Source organism: Neopsephotus bourkii, unplaced genomic scaffold (assembly GCF_033783945.1).
Source record: "Neopsephotus bourkii isolate Nb327-2 ecotype Australia unplaced genomic scaffold, CSIRO-AGI_Nbou_v1 NB_398, whole genome shotgun sequence".
Taxonomy (NCBI): Eukaryota; Metazoa; Chordata; class Aves; order Psittaciformes; family Psittacidae; genus Neopsephotus; species Neopsephotus bourkii.
In genome coordinates this window covers 1020137-1044133 of record NW_026900902.1, presented here as the reverse complement: position 1 = coordinate 1044133, position 23997 = coordinate 1020137, and the positions used below count along the sequence as shown (strand labels likewise).

General features: G+C 38.3%; 1 protein-coding gene across 6 annotated transcripts in view; it reads right to left on the bottom strand.

Annotated features, from left to right (window-relative positions):
- FGF14 (fibroblast growth factor 14) overlaps positions 1-23997 on the bottom strand; it is a 395214-nt gene that overhangs the window by 205434 nt on the left and 165783 nt on the right. The gene's annotated exons all lie outside the window — the stretch shown is intronic.

Sequence of the window (23997 nt, the reverse complement as noted above, 5' to 3'; positions counted from 1 at the left end):
TTTCTTTTATTGTGTGACTCAATAAGACCGAAGAATTTGTGGTTACATCTATGAGGCAAGTTAGATTGCTGAATGTAGCTGAAATTTAGCTTTTTAAATTATATATTTGGTTAACATATTTTTCCATATTCCACTTTCTTTTACCTTTCCATCACAAACGAGAAAGAAGTTTCTCTTTTTCCCTATGTCATGGTTTCCAAGCATGAATACATAATTATGTGCAAATGAAAGTGAGACCAAGGATACATTCAAACTGGTAGTGTTTCAGCTTCCCAGTAGCTAAAAGAGCACAAGGAGCTCTGGGAAAGCTTTCCATTACTTCTAATGAGCCTGAACCTGGTCCTTTTTATTTCTGGTAGTTGGGAGGTTAAATATAGTTACATACATACAAATGCATCCATAATCAAGGATAGAACTAGCACACTAGTTAAAAAAAATAAGATGGAAACTTTCTCCAAAGTTTGTCAGACAAGAAGACAAACAGGTGGACTGTTTCCCTCCTATGCAGACCAATGCTACAGACCCCAGGAAATAAAAATGAATAGTAAGGTAAATTCACAACAAATTGATGTAAATTTTATACTACCAGTAAAAACTGACACCACACCAAAGACCTGTTCTTCTTCAGTAAAGGCACCAAAAAAAAAAAAAAAGAAAAAGAAAAAAAAAAAGGAGGCATCATAGGCTTCACTCTTGTGGATAAACATGAGGGGAAAGAGTGTATGAATTTTATGGATATCTATCAGTTTAACCTCTTTAACCTTTTCAGGAAAGGTATTACTAGGACCCTTCACTTTCTCCCTTTTAATTTCTCTGTCACCAAAACGGAGCAAAGAGCAACATTTCTGCATCATAGAGGGCAACTATCAAGAGCTTTATTATTATATATATTACTACTTAGAAAATCTTCCTCCCCAACAGTCTTCAATATTAGAACCCGCTGAGAGAAAGAAAAGTAGAGTGCAAGTATTATATTCCCCGAATATTACACATATTTGCATTGTCTTGTAAGATTTCAAGTTCCAAAAGCCTATGGGTTAGCAGGGGATGTTACTTGAAGTATTAACACTGAAAGGTTATTCTTCAAAGAACCATTCAGTATTGGAATCTGGGAGACAGTCCTTCCACTGCCTCCAGTTTTTACTTTTATTTTGGTGCTTGGCCATAATCATGCCATTTCCCAACAGTCATGCAATCAAGGCATAATTTGTTCCATCAGTAAAGCAAGAAATAATTTAGAAAAACATTATTCACTGTCAGCTGAGTCTGACTCAGGGAAAAAATGTTCAAAGGTTGCAGAAGAGACTGAACTTTTAACCATGCTAATAATTTGATTTCACAATGCGTTAGTCTCTAGTCATCATCCTTGAATATAAGGTTTCATAAAAACAAGTTAGAAGCAAATCCATTATAAAATAGGAGAGAATGATAATGCTTACCAGTATTCCCTTCTCTGCAGCAAAGGAAAAGTAATTGCAGTGGCAAAACATTTTTAGTTTTTGTTCTCAGAGTGACAGTAAATCTCCCATATAAATAACTAGATGACACAATAGGTATTTTACTACATACATCAACATCACATGCATACATGTGCTATGTATAAGAAGTATTTGCTCACTTATAGATAGTCTACATTGACTAAAATTCTTGCATCAACACAAATGAAAGCAAAGTCAGGGCCTGTTCTGGGATTGAAAAAAGCAGAATAGAAAACTGACAGGTGTTTTTGTTATGTGTATTAGGAAAAAAATCCTGTTAGGGGATATGTTTATTTTATCTTTCCATGTCATTAGTAATGGAAATAACCTGATACATCCTGGAATAATACAAAAACTTTATTGGATCATTTACCCTGATCCATTAAAGCAATCCATCCATGTAACTCGCAGGTTATTTTGGCATGTCTAGTAGAAAGTCAGAAAAAAACACCTTGGTCAGAATACTGTATCACCAGAGAGATCTCATGGAACATCAAGTAACTTACAGGAAAACATAAAACTTGGGAGTAGAAGGGACAACAATAGCAAGCCATGGCTGTCTCTCACTGCTCTTCCTGCTGTACTGGTTTTGAAATCTCTCTTAAATGGTGACTAGGATATTAGTTTCAGTAACAATTAAGAATACTACAAACATGCTTTCTGTAACTGATTAAATATTATATGCATAATCATAACATGCCAATACAGACATCATCTTTAAGATGGAAAAAGGATCAGATCAAGGCCCATTATTTTGCAAAACATACATAACTACTTTATATGAAGGTGAGAAAACAGGGTGTTCTTATCAGAGATTGTTCCGCTGTAGGCATTCTTAGTGAAATCCACATGGTTTTTCAAACTTGGAGAAAGCCATAACACACAAGCAGGCTGCAGAAAATAGTCCTTCTACAGCTGTGTACCATGGGGTCCATCAGTAGCTGCCTGTTTCTCTCTTTGAAAGGAAGACCTTATGACTCTGTGCTAATAGCCTCAAACACAGAATGTGTCCTTCAGTCTTCAGGAACACGCTTCTAATATTAGAATTATTTATGACATAGACCTATTCTGGACAAAGAAAGACCTATTTCATGAAAGTTTTGAATAGGCATGTTTCTCTTTGACATTATTACAAAGATTGCATGTTAGCAAAAGCGTATCTTGTCTTCACACCTCAGAGAGAACAGTTTCAGTACCCACATGGTTGTCTGGCTTCCTGCATTTGGACAGCAAGACTTTTTGGCTTGCATCCTGAATAAAGTTTATCTCCAATCCTTCTAACAGTGCAGGGAAGGAACTTAATTATTTTGTGATATAGTGAAATATGCCTAATTATTCATAGAGACCTTTTCTCTAGATCATTCAACTGGCCTTAGAAGCCCTTTATTGTATTCAGTTACATTGTCTAAGGAGTAAACTGCAACCCATTTAACATACATGCTTCCCAACATTTTAAAGATACAGTTTGGGAGAGGGAAGGTCTGTAGGAACAAGCCTATTGATTAGAAAATTCTCTTAGTTGCTGCAAAATTAGGTTTTTTGCCAACTTCAAAATGTTAGCCTCAAAGATGCATTTGTGGTAGGACACTTGTTAAAATTCACTGAAGCATGAGGTAACTCTTGGGTCAACCATTAGCATAAATTACACATATAATTGTGCTGTTTTATTAAACCTTCCTAGAAAGCTCAGACATAACTATGCATATGAATTAGACCACACTTTAATTTTGGCTTCTGTTTCAACATTAACACTAAATATTACGCACTTTGCATATGACATAAGGCATGGTTCTCAAATTAAGAAAAATGAAGCTATGTTAATTTAAGTCGTTCAACTGAGATACCCCTGGTATACCTTGCAGACACCTGAACATTCACCCAATTAAGCTTTAGATTTTCCTTTTTTTTCTTTTCTGTTGCATAATATTCCCACTGTACTTTCCAGAAACACTGTGCTCTGTGATTAAAATTTTGTAAAGAAATATGCACTTAAAACACTCAGTAAGCCGTAAAAGCACATTGTAGCTTCTGGAGAAATGCTTCAGCAAATAGGCCGCACAGAAAATTTTCTTCCATGGTGCAGAAACTGTCATACTGGAACTGAATCTTGTGTTTCAATGTATTTTACTTTTTGTTGCATAATAGTAATAAAATCAAGCAAACTACATGTTTTAATAATTAGAAGAAAAATGAGGAACAAAATATCCAGTTGCAACCTCACAAAATACTGAAAGCAATATATCTGGCGTAAGGTAGCAAAAGCTCAATTTTACATCACCAGCTCATTATAAGAATAAGAGCCAAGAAGAGCAAATAAAGGAAGCCACACTCAAACACAATGTGGGAAAGCTGCATGCTGTCTTTCTCTAAGAACTCAAGGAAAAGTTTTGCAGGTGCATAAAGAAGGCATAGCCAAGCTCAAACCAAGGCCATGTAGACTTTTAAATCACTGACAGCAGTTCTAAAAATCTCCACTGTTACATATATTTGTAAATAAAGATATACCCACTGTGCCTGTTTGGGAAATAATGTCAGGCATTTTAGGTAATAAGATTAAATAAAAGATAAATTAAGTCCTAGCAGAAAACAATGGTTATTTGAGGATGTGTTTATTTTTATGAAAGCAAAGTCCAGCTATGTGAATTCTGCAGTATGATTCCTTTTGTATTTCCTTTCTAAGTTTGCACTCCGAACTATACCAAAAACACCACAGCTTATTTTTGTACCTGAGACTTATCTCCAGCTTTGGCTGATGTCTAAAACTTTAGACATGTACAGCATGTATGCTGGATATCTGACCAAGTAGTTGCTGTTTCCCAGTTGCTGTGGTTCATTAAGGGCAAGCTTAGCTATGAATTATTCAGCATGACACTGTTTCTAAGTAGACTTTCTGATAAAGGTGTCACGAAGAAATACAAGAAAACCCCATTTTCTAGAACTAACCTTTTTTTTTTTATGGCAGTTGAAATTTTTATAGCATAAACCATGATTAGAAGTATGAAGAGGACCATGTAAAGGTCCTAGTGAACACCAAGCTGCCCATGAGCCAGCAATGTGTCCTCATGGCAAAAAGGCTAACAGCAACATGGTCTGTGCAAGGCAGAGTGGTACAAACAGGACAAGGGTAGTGATCCTTCCCCTCTTGTCAGTACTGGTAAGACTCACCTGGGGAGCTGGGTCCAGGTCTGGGCTCCCCAGCACAAGAGAAATATGGAACTAGAGCATCTGTCAAATGAGGAGAGGCTAAGAGAGATGGGACTGTTCAGCATGGAGAAGAGAAAGCTCAGGGGGATCTCATCAATGTGCATAAATACGTGATAGGGAAGTAAAGAAGACTCTTCTCAGTGGTTCCCAGTGACAGGACAAGAGACAATGAGCACAAATTCAAATGTGGGGAAGTCTGTTTAACCGTAGGAGATTATTTTTTTTACTGTGAGGGTATTCAAACAGGAACAGGCTGCCCAGGCAAGTTGTGGAGATATTAGAAACTTGATTGTTACAGTACTGGACAACCTGGTCTAGGTGACCCTGATTCACATCATCTAGGTATTTAGGTCTCTTCAGGCCTCCTGAGGTCTTGCCCAACCTTATCCATTCTGTGAGTTTATGATCTTTTCAGCACACTTTACTTTGCCCTGACATATATTCATTCCTAATTTTACTTCAAGACATTTTTCGTCTATTAGAGATTTTCGATCTGTAGAAAAGTAAGTGTTATGAAATCCACTTTAACATAGAGTCATAGAATAGTTAGGGTTGGAAAGGACCTTAAGATCATCAAGTTCCAAGCCCCCTGCCATGGGCAGGGACACCTTGCTCTATAACATATCACCCAAGGCCTCATCCAACCTGGCCTTCAACAGTGCCAGGGATGGAGCATTCACAACTTCCCTGGGCAACCTATTCCAGTGCCTCACCACCCTAACAGGAAAGAATTTCCTCCTTATATCCAATCTAAACGTCCCCTGTTTATGTTTTAACCCGCTGCCTCTTCTAATGAAGAGTCCCTCCCCAGCATCCTTGTAGGCCCCCTTCAGATACTGGAAGGCTGCTATGAGGTCTCCACGCAGCCTTCTCTTCTCCAGCCTGAACAGCCCCAACTTTCTCAGCGGATCTTCATATGGGAGGTGCTCCAGTCCCCTGATCATCCTCGTGGCCGTCCTCTGGACTTGTTCCAACAGATCCATGTCCTTTTTATGTTGAGGACACCAGAACTGTACACAATACTCCAAGTGAGGTCTCGCGAGAGCAGAGTAGAGGGGCAGGATCACCTCCTTTGACCTGCTGGTCACACTCCTTTTGATGCAGCCCAAGATATGGTTGGCTTTCTGGGCTGCAAGCGCACACTGAAGCCAGCTCATGTTCATTTTCTCATCAACCAGCACCCCCAAGTCCTTCTCCGCAGGGCTACTGTGAATCTCTTCTCTGCCCAGCCTGTAGCTGTGTCTGGGATTGCTCTGACCCAGGTGCAGGACCTTGCACTTGGCATGGTTAAACTTCATAAGGTTGGCATCAGCCCACCTCACAAGCGTGTCAAGGTCCCTCTGGATGGCATTCCTTCCCTCCAGCATATCAACCGAACCACACAGCTTGGTGTCATTGGCAAACTTGCTGAGGGCACACTCAATCCCACTGTCCATATCAGCGACGAAGATGCTAAACAAGACCGGTCCCAACACTGATCCTCTTAGGGTTTCACAAAGTTCAGCACATTATATGCCTCCTTAAATTGATGTACTTTGTGTACTGCAACAAGTTAAAGATCTGTTTTGTGATAAGAATCTTCATAATATTCACTGTTCTTTGCATCTTTCAAATCTAATATTAGCTAGTAAAGAGGCCACTAGTCTATAGCAGTTGCCCTAAGTGTACATGGTTAAATTGATGCATTTTGCTTTCTTATTTAGATAGAAATAAGTGTCCGCTTTTCAAGAGTTACCATAAAAAGAAATAATGTCTGTAAGTTCACAATTATTTAGGATCTGTCTGTAATGACTTAATAGTTCCTCCTTCCAAAACAAGGCCATATATTACAACAGCCAACTCGGCAAGGAACTGGATTAGTCAGGAAAGTCTACCAGATGCCATTGGTCACAAATTATACTCAAATGACAAAATGCCAAGAATATGTGTAAAAATAATGCCACAAAAACAAAAGCAGTTCAAAATAATAACTCATCCGGAGTTTAGAAAATCTTAGTTAAGTCAGGCTAAAACATTATTTTAACTACTTATTCAGGTATTATTCTGTTTTCTTTCAGCAGTCTAACCTTACAACAGGGCTCATGCAGTTATCAATAGTGAATGAAAGACTACTGATGAATATTCCTGCTCATTTCCTCCTAAACTTCTTTAGCACGCATTATAACCTATGCTTAAGGACCGTAACACTGCTCTGCTGCATGGATCATCCTTTTCTTATGTGTTTGCACTATGCTTATCCTGGTGGGGTACTACTTTATGAGCGAGATCTCAAAATGCTAGCCTAACAGTATGCTACACCTACTGAAGTCTGCCAAAAGCACAGTTCCACTCTGCCTCCCGCCAGATCTCATGAGCATGTGGTTTCAGGGCAAAATGGATAAGTTTGATGATCCAATGAAACTCTGAATTCCGTGGTTTGTTAGTTAATTCTCCACAAGAGAAATCAATGTAACTGTTCTGTATGCTGCACAAATCCAAAGTGGGCTGAAGCTGCAAGTGCCTGGGTGATGGGATGGGGATCAGACCTTGTTTTGATCAGCTGTAGAAAGAAATCACATCCCAACAGAGCTGAAAACAACTTTGGCAGGGCACTGGTTGATCATTCAAAGCATGAAAATAAACTGGATGATCTTGCACATAAATATTGTCATGTAACTATTGATTTTAATTTATCCTAACACACTACTGATGGAACCAACCTGGCTGTACAGATACCCAATCCTAGTTTCAGAAACAGGACAGTAAGAATCATGCTTCATTGCAAAGCAGTGCACTGACACCCATCAGTCAAACAAGCAGAACAACTCTGAAAAACATGCCACAGGAAGGAGTCCTTGATTAAAGTCCCAGCCTTGGATGCAGGCTCAATTTCTTGTTCTTCCATAAACCTCTCAAGATAATTTACTGCTAATAAATATACAGAGTAACTAGGAGTATTCTAACACCAAACATCTGAAGTCCAAATCTTAAAATGTCTGGGCCTGAATCCATAGAAAACTTAAAAAGCTTAACCCAGGGAAGGAATTAGCTGTCTTAAATTTGGCATGTCTAAACGGCAGTGTCTAAATAATGCCTATTTTTTTCATCTTGGTCTAACAGCAGAACAGAAAACTGGGAGCTAGACTCAAAGCAAGCATACAGTGCACAAGGAGAATAAGAGATAAGGTCAGAGATTCATGCTCCAAGTGGTAAGTCATCAAAAGCCAGTAGGTAATATAATTAACAAGAGATGTGAGCTCATCTTCCTTGGAACTTGAATTCCTGACCTGTTTGGAATCTGCAGCCCTGATTTTGGTGTGCCAAGCAGTGCCTACAATTTGACTTTCCAAGAAATAAGCTAGACACAGGGGAAGGCCCTTCTACAAAAGGTGGCAGTAACTGACCCTAGGTGAACTCCAGAATACATACACTTTTCCTGGAAGGTTGGTATTGGCCTCAGTGTGTTCCACAGACCTGTGACCAAAGTCACATGCTGGGACTGGGCTGCATCATGCAGCCTGTCTCTCCTTAGCCCAGCTGTTGAGCAGGCAGCACCTCAGGCGACACTGCCAAAGCAAAACCCTGATGCAGCTGCTTAAAAGCTGGTCATAACCCAAAGCTGGGTCCTGTTCCCTAACACTATCACTACAGTTTACAAGAAAGAGTCATCATAAAGTGAGCAATTTTGATCTTTTTGGGGTGCTGGCAATAGAGCTACAGTACAAAAAGAACAAGTGTAATTGCAAGAAAAATAATTAGGAAAATGAAAAATCAGAACATAAAGAGTGGGTGTTCTTACATTACTGAGCTCAACCTATGAAACAGCCCAGGCCATGAAACAAAGGTAAAACTTTGCCACCTTTCTAGTCCCTTTCCAAAGTGCCTTACAACCAGCACTAGCTGGGGGTTAAAAAGTTCAAGTGGAGGCCCATAGTCATAAGCTGTCAGAAGTCTCTTTAAGAATAGTTTTAGCAGTTTCAACAGTTAAAGAATTTCTTCTTTTACCCCCATTCTCAGTCTTGACTATTTCATGCATCTGGCAAAGGTTTTACAACATATGCTCAGCAGGTTGTCTTTTCCCCTCCTTTTGTAAGGGAAAACCAATGAAACAGAAAAAATGAATATCTGAGGGGCTCAGGAGAAAACCCCTTGTCCATTTCTATATAAGAAAAAAAAAATGCTTAAGAAAGCTATGATGTTTTCATATGCATCTCACTAGTGAAACACTGGTTTGAATTTAGACTACATTGAGAAGGAACTTCTGAAAGATTTCAGGAAGCCTAAAATAATGAAAAATAATAAAGGAAATATTTATTTAAAATAAATACACCAAACCCTCACCCCACTCTAAGGAAGGGCATAATTTTTATTGCAATAGACATAATTAAAACTACAATAATAAAGGCAATTTGGGAATTTGTACCATAAACCAAGGTTACACTGAATGCTGGACCTCCAAGGAGAGCAGCTGGGAAAAACAATTGCCCCTGCATACCTCACTTGCTGGAGCACATCCAATGGTGAGATTCCTGCACAACCACTGAACAGCACGGGGGGATCCACTGCCACACCTCTGCCCATTAGATAGATATCTCAGGAGGGAATGCCATGAGCCTCCCCACTGTCTTACATTGTTTATGCCAAGATTTGGATAGAAAAGATGAAAAAATGGCAACAGGATGAAGCAGGAAACAAAGATGTGTTGCTTAGCAATTAACTCTCACACTTTCATATGTTGGCTCTTTCAAGTTTGGATTTATCTACTGAAAGGTGCAAAGATGTTTGGGCTGTTTGTTTGTTTTAATCTTGGAGTTATTTCTGTCAAAATGTATATTATCCTCGAAAAAATATCCCGTTATCAGAAGAAGAGGGGTTTTCTCATTAGCTTATTATTCAGTGACCGCTAATGAGAGGGTTTTTTCTCACAAAAAGTCTGGAAAATGCAAGTTCTCACATTTTTTCTTTCTTTCTCAATTCTGTATTACAAAAGTGTTTGATAATAGAGCCTCTGTTCCTCAAGTTCTCAGACAGATATTTTTAAATGCACATACAAATCCCTTGTAATGAAGAAGTTCAAGCAGTTTAAGCTGGTTTTGAGTTTCAGTACAAATTAAAAAAACAATGAAATAAGCAAAACCATTTTCTAGCATTAGTTGTTCCTTACATCTTCTCAGTTCAGTTCTCTCATTAACACTGATTTTTCTTGTATAACTATGCAATGCTATTGCTTTCTTTAGTATACACTTAGAGAAATAGCATCGATTGCTAAACACAGCATTTTTTGTGAAGGAGCTAGGTCAGAACACTGAGTTTAGTTCAGTAAACGACTAAAGAGTAGTTCTGGCTATAAAAGCTACTCAAGATGAAATTCTAGTGACAAATGTTCTGCCACTGTTTGAAGATATGCTGCACAAATAGCCAAAATCCAGGGTAATCTAAAGCTTTTCACAAATTTTGCGCTGTCTTTGCTACAAGACTGATCTGTACTTGAATGTCCTCTGCCTCAGTAATTAATGTCAACACATAAATTTCATACTAGAATCATCACTAAATTGTTGCCTCAAAGATCTAAAAATTCCAGATATGTCAACTCAGACTAAAGTTAATTTTCACTTACATTTCCCCAAACAAGAAAGCTTACATTTGTAGAGTAACTGGAATGTCTATTTAAAACAAGGTGACAGACTTGGAGAGACCTTATGTCCTTGGGTTACTGTAACTGTCAGCGTTGAGCAGTCACTTCCAGAAAAAGAGTGACAAAGGGCACAAGCCATATGCTGCTTGGATAGCAACAGCCTTCTGAAAGAAACCTCTGTCTATAGCTTACATGTGTGAAGTAGTTACTCATTTAAAACTCAAATGCTGTTTTGTAGTGGAAAAAATATTTCCTTCAGCACTCACTTGGGCATCCATCTCTAGTTTAAATAGGGGTCTTAGCTAATTTTGCTGAAGATCCTCCATGCTAATTGCAAATATGTGTCTACATTTGCAAGAACTCTGCTGAAGGATCCTATGGCCCTGAACATGGGACTCAGGAGAATTTCTGTTTTCTGTCAGAAGAATTAGGAAATAAGCCCACACTTTAGTCTTGTTACTGCGTTGATAATAGAGCCTGCATCACTGAGCACAAGTGATGCAAACTGATTATTTCTTCCCTCCTACATTACAAAAGCAGGTCTTTAACAATAGCTCTCTGGAAAACACTTTCAAAGCATATTACCTTTCATTGCATTTTTTTGATACTCTGATACGACTAATTCTTTTTTTTAATTCCTCACAGACCTTCCTCAATTTTCCTTAGGCAAGCTGTGTTCTAAATGGTGGATTTGCTTCAGTTTGCTTTGCTTGCTTTTCACTCTACTCAGGAGCCAACTAGCTTCTTTCACTTATGGGTCCACCCCAACAGCAGAACAAGAAAAAGGGGGATGCCTTCTCTTGTCTTATAGTAGGCTGTCATCGCCTTTTAAATCCATTTTCAGGAGACACAGAGTTAGGTGTTCAAAGCATTAATAGCAACCCTCTGAAACACAAACCTCTGGTTTTTGGGAGACACACTATCCCCTGGCAACGGGAAAGCTTTATGCCTAAATACTCTCTAGAGAAAGGAACATTTCAGGCACAATGATAGTGAGATCTTTGTGGGAAGACTACACTTCCATTGGGTGTTGTAAGTATAAGGCTTCGCTGTGTCTGAAGATTACACAGTTTACCAATTCTTCTAAGTTACCTTCAGACATGTTTATTAGTTACTACCAGAACAGTAAATTCAGTCGTACAAATAATATCAATTCTTAGAGTTCAGCCTTTTGAATATACTCCTTTAAGGCATGTTCACTGTAGGCACAGCTCTCACAGGGCAAAATATTAGCTCATTAAAAATAGATAAATTCAAGCAGTATTATACTTCACAATAATTAATTTTCTTAAAGCATTTTCAGTAGCATTACAGAAGGCAGCAGGCTAAAGAATTCATATTATGTGGATGTGGAAAGCACTAATATCAATTTCACATAGGTCTTCACCTGAAAGGGTTTCACTTTATACGTTTAGGTTTTTTCCCACCTAGAATTCTTGCCAACTTTACTATTAACATGCACAGAAATATCAGCTTGAATTAATTGCCTTGTTTACAGGATCTGCCATCTTTATATGTACCCAGCTGGATGACAGGAACCAAGAGGCTGGAAAAGAGAGTAGGAAGACCCAGCTGACCCTGCATACATAGACACACAGCAAAGCCCAGTGCCTTTGCTCTAACTGCAAGATTTAGCTGATTACAGCACAGATTTTTCTTCTCACACAGAGACTTATTGAACTGTAACAAATTACAAGAGTCCCTGAAAACAGGTTGCTGGTGCTAGTCCTGTGAGATTGCTGAACTCCACTGACAGGCTGCCTGAGACAAGGGCAGTGCCTCTGGTCTGAATTTTTACACTAGCTGCCAGCAGGCACACACTACAGATTTAACATGTCATGTTACTTGAAACTAAGTACACATACACAAAAATAATCCCCAAACCTTGAAAAGTGCAATTCTGGTATAAACTGTACATGTCAGCAAATAACAGTTTCAATCCCAAACTCTCACCCCCTGCCAATTCTGCAAAAGTGCCAGATCATTTTGATAACAAGTTATCTGTGGTAATAATACAAATATGCTCTTTTCTCACTAAGAAAGAAATGGTTCAATAAGTCTACTAAAACAAACAAACACACAGACAAGAGTACAGACATGAAATAAAAACAGAGATCTAAACCAATTCTACGTCAGCTGTTTTCAGACTTTGTGAAGAAGTTATGAGCGTTTAACACACTTGATGGTAAAACACTGAGAAGACTGTAAACCCCATAAACCTCTGTTTCCAAGACCAGCTAGTTTTCATTTCAAATAAAACATTGTTCTTCTAACAATTCTTTTCAAAGCCTGAACATCAGTCAATATCAAATCAATAAAAGGAGTCTAGAATCACCACATGCTGCATAACAACTGAATTATCAGCAACAAGCCCTATCAGAAGACCAATTCAAATCAGACACTGCTTTTCTTCTCTATCCCAACAATGTCAAACAACAAAGTCCACAAAATAGTAGCAGTTGAGTACCAAGCCCAGTGAAATTTTTGTCAAGAAAAAGAATTATCAAAATTCTGCAGTTTAATTAACATTACTTAATATTAACATTTTCTCCCTTTTTATATTTTCTCATTAGTGTAACGGTCAAACTATACTCACTGTTATTCTAAAGATTTTTTTCTTTTAGAGTTACTTTTAGAATTTGTTTTTCAAAATGGGAAGAAGAATTTAAAAAATCCCACAGTTTGCTGCACACATTTTGGTGGTGACAGTTATCAGGCTCAATGTGAGTACAGTGGTGTTCTTGCATGCCCTTTGTTTCCACTAACAAATCTTTGAGGCAAAATATTTTTGTAGCCAAGTACTACTTCAGCAACAGCAGTTTTGCAGAATCTTACCAATAACCTTGTATTTAGGACAGATCGTTAAAGGACCTGAAACTGCAATCCTTGGATACCAGACCAACAGGCAGTCAACAGAATGTAGGAACAGGTGGTGTAATTTGCCTTATCACGAGTGAGACCTCCAGCTCTTTCATGAATGATTCTGGGTTTAGAAAAGTGTTTGAATAAAGGGAATTTTAAGGAGCGTTTTGTTAGGAAACGATCAGTATGCACAGGGAGAAGGAACAAGCATTTTTATCCCTCAGATTTGGCTGAACAACAGAATGATCTATCCTGCAGGATGCCAGAGAAGGGGGAATTATCTGTGCTTAATGCTGCAGCATCCCCTCTTCATAAAGAAGTTTAACATAACTCACCATAGCTGGGAGGGAAGAAAATAATCTCAAAATCCATGCAAGAGTATCAAAGAAGCTACTGCGTCTTTATAAAATTTGTTTGTGTATTTCATTTTCATGAAATGAAAAACGCTGAAAACATTACACACGGGAAAAAAAACAAAAAACAAAACAGGGAGAGGAGAAAATTACCCATTAAATTACAGGCTTATGGTAGCTATATTAACCAAATGGCTTATGGTAGCTATATTTCACCAGCATAACTAACATACTTGCTACAGCCAAGATACGATTGATTAAAATCATATTTTCTTAATTTAATGTATATTGAATAATATACGATGCAGGTAGACTTGATTCTATCTAAAGCTACCCAGCGTTATTTCCAAGTAAGTCACTGCTACAGCAAAAATGGATGATCGTACCACTCTCTTCATTTGGTATGTTTTGACAAATTACTGAAGAACTCGAATTCTTCAGTACTCCATATATTCAAGAATATTTATAGGCCCCCACTACCTGCTCAACCCCTCCTTTTCCCTAAAAAAAGACATGTCTCCAAGGCTGACTAACTGGAAAGGGGAACACAGGCATTCTTACTGGTAATTACAGCTGCAGTAGACTGCCAGCCCCAGCCTCATAGGCTTGCATATTACTCCAGAGCTCCAGGTGTCACAAAAGAGATACTGAAATTGAACAAAACTATTGAGTGACAATTACCATTTTACTTCAGGTTCCAAGATATTCTCCAAGGCATTGATGACTCATGTTATTGAGAAAGCAAAAACTGAAATGAGATGCTGAACGGCTGGATGGAAGGCAGTTAGACCTGCATGTGGGATCTCCTCATTAAAACCTGAGGAAAAACTCCTCCTACCGAATAAAAGGCCATCTAATGAATTTTAAAATGCCTAGGAGGAAAAAGTAGTTACAACTTCTTAGCACATGCTGCTTCCACAGGGAAAATAGATTGTTCTCTTGCTTATCTAAGGCAACAACTTGTTGACCAATGACAGGCTTCCTAAATTAACACTAAAGATAAATCATGTCTCTAAGTATGCTGCCATAAATGCAGACTTTGGCCCAGAGTGATCTTTATGTGTAAAAACAGACAGATGACCCTTCAGTATATGAGACAGATGATTATGCTTCTCTACAACATGAAGTATACACCTCCTGTTAAACATTATGTTATAGCAAAGCACTGTACTAGGGATACAAATAAAAACCCCAATGTTTTAGTGATTGTGTGGCTTCATATTTCTCAGCTGATTTCTGTTGACAAGAATTTCCAAGTAAAAAGTCTTCAACAGCAAAGATTCAACAACCACCCACATTTTGTTGTTGTTGTTGTTGTTGTTAGTGATAACAATTCAAATGAAGAATCTGGTCTCTGTGAAGGTACCATCTCTGAAGAGCCTGGAATTTTTCTCCCAACCAGATCAAGAAAATAAAAGCCTATTGTAAACCAAGTGGAAGGAGAAAAAGAATAACAGAAAAAAAAAAGTACTCTAGCAAACTGATGGCATAAAAACATTGTATGTTTAAACATACTGTGAAACCAGAAGGCATGCTGCTTGCTTAAAGGTAACATAGAAGCATGATAAATGTCTGCACCAACAGTTGTTGAAGCAAAACCAGCCAGTGGCTATCCCTGCGGTAACACCCCTGGACACGAACACCAGGTAGTAAAGCTTTTTGAGAGAGTTTTCTCTGTTGTGCTACCTGTATCTATCAACTCTCTGCCTGGGAAGAGATGCTGACAGACATTCATAGACAAAGCATTTCAAAGTCACAGAGGATGTCTTTCTTGGTTGTTACCTGTCCATGACTGTTTTCAGGGGAGCTGAAATTCTTAAAGTGTTAAGCTAGAAAAAGATGAATTAAAATTCTTGTAATTAATTGTATACAGAATGAAGAAAATCTCCAAAGGTAGTATACCCCCCTGAAAAATATAAGCCTTTCAGTTTGTGTTATAGCATGTTTTCAGAAGTGAAACTCTGGGACACAGCAAGCACTTCAAGTACTGCACGTGGCTGAGCATTTTAACAGCTTTTACAAATAATGCTTTTGACATCCAGGAGAGCCAGCACTCCTTTATGAGCATAAAAAGAAAAAAAAAAACCAACACAAGAAACTCCCAGCAAACTTTTCAAATATAAATTTAAGCTGACAGCAATCTTGTTAAAAAGGTTGGTAATCTCAGAGTTTCCTTCCAAGACCCAAACGGAAATAAAATCAAATCAGGAATAGAAACAGTGGTGCATGGGTAAGCAAGAAGATTTCTCAAGCTTTTTAAAAAACAATTTTGCACACACAGAAATGCATTTCATCTGTGTGATAACTGGAGCAAAGCAACTCAATGCATAATAAATTACTACTTTTTTAGAAGCAGAACTGTCCATTCACCTTCATTTCTTAAAATCTGAATTACTGTCAAATGAATTTCTTAAAAGGAATTAGAACAAAATTCCAAATTATTTGCATTAGTCAAATGATAGAATATGATGGTTCATTAATTCAAACAAATTAAATTCCTTAATGTAAGAGCAGCGATACATCAAACAGATCTTACAAATTTAACATGCTAAGTTCTGTCTACTTTTGATCCACTATAAGCATTTAGTAAATTTTTTCTTGCAACAGCCTCATCTTGCAAAGATTCATAGCTCTTTAATTTTTATGCTGTAATACACTCCCAGATCTCAGTGGAGCTATTCATATCAAATTTAGAGATACCCATACATCTTTTGCAGGTGTAGGGCCTATTTCTCAGACCAAGCTTGAAATTCAAGTAATAAGTCAATATTTAAGTAAAGGAGAAAAGGCTGCTAATGTCATTCATTCCATTTTCAGAGTGGATGCTCAGGAGGAAAGAGGGAAAACTCCCTCCCCTTCAGCAGAGTACCTAGGCAAACCATGCAAGGCGGGATGTATTCTGGGTAGAGATTGACAGGTTGTGAGTCTGTGGAAAAATTACAAATGAATATGCAAAAGAATGTCTGACTATTTTAAGGTAGTTCAAGTTTTCACCTCAGCATCTGAAAATACAGACTTTGCTCTGTTACTACATTCTCTTTTTGTGGTTATAGGCACACTTTTAATTTAATGGAAGTGCAGAGAAACGTCAAACATGAATGTTATAGTGAAAGCAGAGAAATTAGGGGACCTAAATCTTTGACTAACAAAATCCTGAGCTAAGATTAAAGACGAAGACAGGCTTGACAAGTTGGCTTTTTTTTTGTTTTGATGTCTGAGTTTATACCTGAATCACATCCCCCATCAATGTCAGTACTTCAGGCTTGGTTTCGAAACTTAGAAAAAAAAACACCTCTCAAGGAAAGTTCATCCTTCCCAAAGCGGGTATGGGATAAATCGGATGAATTGTCTTCCAGGGGTGCCTGCCCTCTTCCCAGCACCACAAAGTAAGGTTCACTAACTGACTTTGGAACAGATGTACTAAGAAGACTCATCACGCTTTATAAATATACAGTGCTATCGTTTAAAGTTCAGAAGAGTGGAATAATTCCACTACTGGGATGATATGGAAGGGATGGTTCTCAGTAAGAGCTTGCTCTTTTGAGGTGCTGTTTCGCTTAAACTGGAATTCAGTCAGGTGCACTGCAGCCTGACTGAATGGCTAGATCAGCAGTGGACATGCAAGCTTGGCTTACATTGGTGTCCATCTGGAGCTCATAGGGAAACCCAGAACGTTTCTGCACACCCCATCTCTGAACATGAAGGTTTAGTATCTTTACTATAAAAAGAATGAGCTTTCTTTCAATTTTCTGGAACTTTTATTTCACTCCCAAACTATGCTACTCTTCTGCCCTGCTCCTGTTTCACCACTGCAAAACAAAGCTCGTTACTTGTTTACTGCATTTCAATTTTGTACATGCTTCTTCCTCTCAGTTTCACTGTACCCCTGGGTTCCCTATTCTATTCTGAGTCTATGACTAAGCTCCGTTTCAACAAATCTAGTTGCCCACCATTCCTCCTTCTTTTATGGGCTTTGATAATAGCCAGTAAGTTACTTTTCCTCCCACTGATTACAGCTGCCCTAGCTTTTTTCTTTCCCTACCTTCCTAGATGTACTGTCCATATAATCTCAGTCCCTGTGTGGCCATTTTTCCACCTTCTGTAAAATCTGTTCCCCCCTGCCCTACCCTTTCAGTGGTTTTACAGTTTCACAGGTATGGGTTGATTTGGGGTTTTTTTATGTCTCAAATCCCACAGCAGTGCTTCACATTACACACTTAGAAACTAGGACTGAATATTAGCTGCAATCTCCAAGCCTCAAACCAGTATACTCTGAGGATCAAGTGTCTTATAGAAACAAATAACTGAAGGAAGCAAACAGGCAGAACTGGTTTTGCTGCTTTGACATAGAGTCATGCTGAAGATAGAAGGAGATGGTCTGTTTTCCCTGTCTACAAGTAACTTTGCCATCAAATTCATTAACTTGAAATGGCAGAATAAGGCCCATTGGATATAGAGCCCTTCCATACCTGTACAACATAAACGTCCACTTGGAGGTGCTAAGGCAGTGCCCAATGCATATTTGACAGATCAGGAAATCTATGTCTTATCCAATATAACCCACCAGGCTAAGCACACCGCTTTTCAAATGTCACGTCACTCTCTCAGCACGTGTGCTCTATTTTTAGCCCCTGGCCTCTTTCCTGGACCTGATGTTTCTCTCCCAATGGCACAGATGTGGTCAGTCTCTGAGGCAGGTACAGGCAGCCTGTTGGTGACGGCAGAAAAGTGCTTTTGCAAATTCACATTTGTGTGTATTAATCCACTGCCACTTCAAAAGAGAGCAGTGAAGGAACACAAGCTCAGAGCCAAATTCTTATCAATTTAAGGAAAGCTGACAATGCTGTAGGTATTTCAGTAGTGTATTAAAGACGGTATGCACTATACTATCACCCAAGCTAAAGAACTTGCCAAGAACTTGACCAAAAGCCTAAAATTAAAGCTCTTACTCTTATTAGGAGTCCTGTAGCACTGCTACAACATCACTGGGGGAGAGATTGATGGACCTGGGCTGAACCATGGGCAGGATGGGGGAAGACCCCAGGGAAGACTAGGCAAGCATAGGAGGACCTTTTCATTCCCTGACAGTGGATTTTCATGGGATGACAAAGTCCTGTTTCCAATTATTGATATCTGAGCAGATTGCAGTTCCAGGAGACACTGTTGCACCGTGAATCAAGTTGTGCCAAAAATCACATCTTATCATATATTGTCATCTCTTCACCTATGCTTGAAAAGAGAGATTTCATAATAAACTACTTACATAAAAAGGGAACACATCATAAAACTGAATGGGTGTGGGAAGATCCTGCAGCTAAGCCAGTTTATACTTTTATGGCATGACATTTCAACTATGGCTAGCCCTTTCAAAAGAAAAACAGTTTAAAGCAAGCAGTGTTTGAAGATCTTCTGCAGCCACCAGTGCCACAGATTTACTTCAACAGCCTGAAACCCTGCACTGGTGAAGTTATGAAACTGTGGTGTGATATTGTAAGGGAGAGTGAAAACAAAAAGGAAATGTTTTTGATGTTCCAAAGCTAAAAAGTTTTAAAGACTTTTAAAGTCTTCACAATTTATTATCATGCACCGATGAATAAATTAACAGTTCTATAAATGATCAGGCAGTGAAGTAGATAACTTGGAATATATTTGGTAAAGATGAAGTTACATTTATTGTGCCCATAATTTCTAAAGTTTAAGTTAGAGGGAAAGTCCTGGCTCTGCTGAACTCATACGAATTTTATAACTGATCCCTGCAGTGCAAGATTTCACCAGCTATTCTGTTTGTTCATACAGGTATTGAATTTCTGACTTTGAACTTATGCTTCTCTGCACTGGCTCGAGAGTGTTTCAAATGCAGTTTGAAATCTCATATACAGCAAGGATTTTTTTTAAGAAAAAGTGCAAACTAATATTGTAGATTTATGCACAGGCAACTTGTGGTGGCTTAATAGTTCAAGTCCACATAACATCCAGAAAAGTTACATATAAATGCAGCAACTTTGTTGAATTTCCCAAGAATAATTTTAATAAAACTTACACTAACTGTCATAAAAATCATCTTTGTAACTTTTACCTGGTAAGTTAGTGCTATTTAGTTGGCAAGCAGTAATTCGTTAATCTGAAGTGGTCAAACTATTGTGATTTTTGTGACTGTACTCTTTTCACACAACTGCTTTAAATACCAATTACTTCATATATAATACTTAACTTTAGACCTTGGAGAATCTGCCCTTCAATTATGGCTCAAAATTCCTGGATCACTTCATTATTTTTCTGATCCCCCATTTCTTAACTGGGGACAATCACCACCTTATCCAATTTTGGTTAAGCAGTGTTTGCAAATGCAAGGTGCTTTGAACCTGACAGTACTAAATGCTATTGACATGCTGAAATTACAGGAAAGACAAAGACCTTTCATAAATCTTCATAAATCCACTCCTCCTTATCTCAGTTTAGATAAAAGTGGCAAATACTTTGATGCACCAAAGATTCTATCTATAGTTGAAGGTTGAAACACAGAAGACATTTTTTTGGATTTTTTTACTACATCCTTGAAAATTCACTGTCAATGCAATAGGTTTACCTGCTCTACATGGCTGAAGACTGCTACTTGTAAAAAAATTTAAGGATTTGGAACAGTAAAAGCAGAGCTGTATTCAGGACTCTAAGCCTTACATACCTCAGACTTTTGAGGGACTCATTGTATCAACATCCAAAATATATAATTTGGACTACAAATAGTCCTATTGAATAATAAAATATTTCCTCTCTGTACATGTGCAGCAAAGCAGCAGTTCTGACTTTTTAGACAATGTTTCCAGCACTGGAAACTGTGCAAACACAAGGTGACAAAAGCCAGTTCCTACTAGTTACACCTGAACTGTAGTGCCAGCTCAGGGAGCACCCAGTGCTCCCCACACTCCCACCTCCCTTGTCCAGATACCCAGCCTGCTTCCCAGTGGGAGAAAGAGAGTATTGGGAGGAGAAGACAATAAGAAAGAATAGGGTAGGTGTCCTCTGTGCACCTCAGTGTGCTCCTGGGATTCAGCTAGGAAGCAACTTGAGTGGTTGGACCTCCTGTAACTCCAATGTACATCACAGTTTGAACATCAGATGCTCCATGATTCATGATAAATGCATCAATTTAAACACGTGGTGTCTGTAAAGCTCCACATACTAATGAGGGCACAGCTTCGCATGTGACAAGGTTACAGAATTGAGCCCTATGGGCAACTTTGTGCTATTCTCATTATTGCTATCTGAATAGCAGCAGTGATATTGACAGTGATCAGATAAGATCCCTTGCACTGCACTGCATGCAGATACACAAGGTGGCAGTTTCTCACCCAGGAAGGTTTTGTGTTCTAAATTTAAACAAGATCCCATTTATAAATAGCAACAGAACAATGCAGTTAAACAGTATCCTTTGCCAGTGTTATAACGATTCCAAAACGCATCAATGGAAGCAGAGAAAATTAACAGCTTTGCTTTAATCCTTTGTATGTTATGTTGGACAACTTGTCAATACAACTCTGTTCCCAGCTCTTATATTCCTGTAACTTGACAGTTAAAAAAAATCCCTAGAGACAAAGTACCTAAACCAGAAAGTGGGTGAGGATTAAGGTAAAAAGTCCAAAGTTGAAGATACTGCTTACAGAAACTGCTGTGATTGACAGTGGTATTTAAAAGAAAAAAATAAAGAATCATAAAAAGCCACAGTAAAAATTAACTTTTCTATTTTCTAGTGGAATTTCCTTACAGTTTGATATCAACTCCTTGTCTGTAACAGTTGGATACAGCATGCTATACAACTTAGTTTCAGTGTGTTACTCAGTAGAAACTGTTGGTCTCAATTGTATTACTGAAGCTTAGGGAGGCATAGGTAAATGCCATGTAAATAACAAGCCATGGCACCATTTACCAGATGGCTCTTCAAAGGCTTGTGTAGGCATCCAGAAAACCTACAAAGATAGCATTCATAATAGGAGTAGTTACTAAGTGGTCCTCTAGAAACAGTACAAATATGAACAGCAACTCAGGAAAACAGTTAAAAACAGAATAAGTCTGATGTATCACTGCACTACCCTAGTTTCACATGACCTTAGTTCCAGCAATTTTGTCAGGAAACAGTTCAATCCAGTTTTGGTGGACAGAGTTAAGAGTGGCTTTAGGCAGAGTAACACAGCAACGAATCGGATTTTCTATCAAATCTCATTGTAGATATCTCCCTGTCTAAAACCAGGAGAAAATACAAAATGTCTTTGAAAATAACTACAAAATGATATCTTCATTGTGATCACCATGCATTAAGAAAAAGGAGTAAAAATGTTTCCCAAGTCCAAAAGGCAGTGGAAAAAGTTACTTTCATTACCAAAGTTGGGACATGTAGCAGAAATTTAGGGAGATAAGGCATTGCCATGCAAAGCCACTATATGCATATTCTGCAAGAGCCTGACTGCTGAGATGCAGAGGTGGACACAACTGCAGCCCCCCTGGGGGGAGCTGCATTACATTAAAGAAACGAAATACCCAACCCAATCCAATCTAATGCTCCATACAGGTTTGCTGTAAGCTGCTACAGGCTCAGGCTTGCTGGGAAAGCTGAAGCATGGAGGCCAGCTCAGTCCTCTGTCTAGCCAGGAGGCTGCTGCCCTCATTAGCAACAGCAAATCAGAAAGCATCTTGGAAAGACTAAGATTTTGTTTTCATGTTCCCATATGCTTTTTTTTTTTTCTTTTTTTTTTTAAACTGAATTTACTAGAATAAGTAAATGTCTAGATACAAGTGAAGTACATATTTTAGAATCATAGAATCATAGAATAGTTAGGGTTGGAAAGGACCTCAAGATCATCAAGTTCCAACCCCCTGCCATGGTCACATTAAAACATATCACCCAAGGCCTCGTTCAACATGGCCTTGAACACTGCCAGGGATGCAGCATTCACAACCTCCCTGGGCAACCTATTCCAGTGCCTCACCACCCTAACAGGAAAGAATTTCCTCCTTATATCCAATCTAAACTTCCCCTGTTTAAGTTTTAACCCATTACCCCTTGTCCTATCACTACAGTCCCGAATGAAGAGTCCGTAAACTTATTTCACTACACTGCAAGTAAAAATTCTGATTTCTAAAGCATACTGATGAAAACAAGTTTTAACTGGAATGTTGTAAAGGCAAATATCAGAGTTTAAACAAAACAAATATCATACATTAATATTTTTAGGGGAAATTTGACTTGAAATCAAAGTCAAAGGAAAAATTATGTTAAAAGATGCAGAGCTGTGATGACCTCACATTAAAAGAGAAAGAACTCCTGTTCTGACCATGGAGAACAGGAATGATACTCTAAAAAGAGGGGTTTAATGCCACCCATACAGCTAAGTTTATTAGGGTTATAAAATGGTAAAACATTACTATGAAACTGAAGACCTTAAAATGTAGAAGGAATATGGGAGGAGTCAGGCAAATTAAATAATTTACAAAATCTTTTTTATTCTAACTCTATAGCTGGTGAAGGTGATCAAGTCATCAGATTTGTGCCAACTTCCCTATTCTTTTGAAAATCCTACATCAATTGGTGTTAACTGATAGACTTTGGCCACCATAAATCAGGAAGTTCTGGTAAGCTGAGACATGTATTACAGTTTCTTCCACAAATGCCAGTAAGACTCCTACAAACCAAAGCTGCAAGGAATAACTTTTGATAAGTTATAACCAGTATTTCAGCTGCAGGCAGGACGAAGACGTGGAAAAGCCTAAGACTTGCAGAATTGCACATTTGTCAAAACCAGTTTAGCTGACCAAAGCATGTGTAAAGTACGAAAGAAATGCACCAAATCCAGCATATATTTCTTGAAAAATTGGCAGTTCTGACAAAAGAACAGGAAACCCAGCCATAACTATTTTAGATCTATTAAGAACATTCAAAAAACCAGCACACTGCAAAGAATATTTGCTGAAAGTAAACCAAAGACATTTGTGATGGCAGGTAATAGAAACTGACACTGCTTCCATGCATGGAAAATTACGTACAGTTCACTAATTCCACAGGTTTTCTCAATCTTGATGTAACTGAGTGTGAAACTGAACACAGACAAGATAAAAAACACAATGAAATTTAATTCTGTGTTGCCGGCACTAACAACCAAGCCTGCTGTAGAGCCAGTTACAAGACTAATGTAGGACTAATAATCAATAGACAACCCCCCTCCTCATTCACTAAATAAAAACTCATTGCAAAACTCAAGGTAAACCAATTTTTTTTCTTCTTATTTTGGAGACTTTCCCCTTGTTGTAGCTTCCATCTCAAGCTTTTCCCTGCTAAAGAAGGAATTGATGCAACTCCCTGATAATTGTCATGACTTAACAGAGTTGTTCATCCCTGAAAACTTTACATAAGGAATGCAGTTGTAATTCTCATGATACAGGGTCTACAAACTGCTTCAGTTCCACGTCATTTTTGCTACAATTGGACAATATCCAT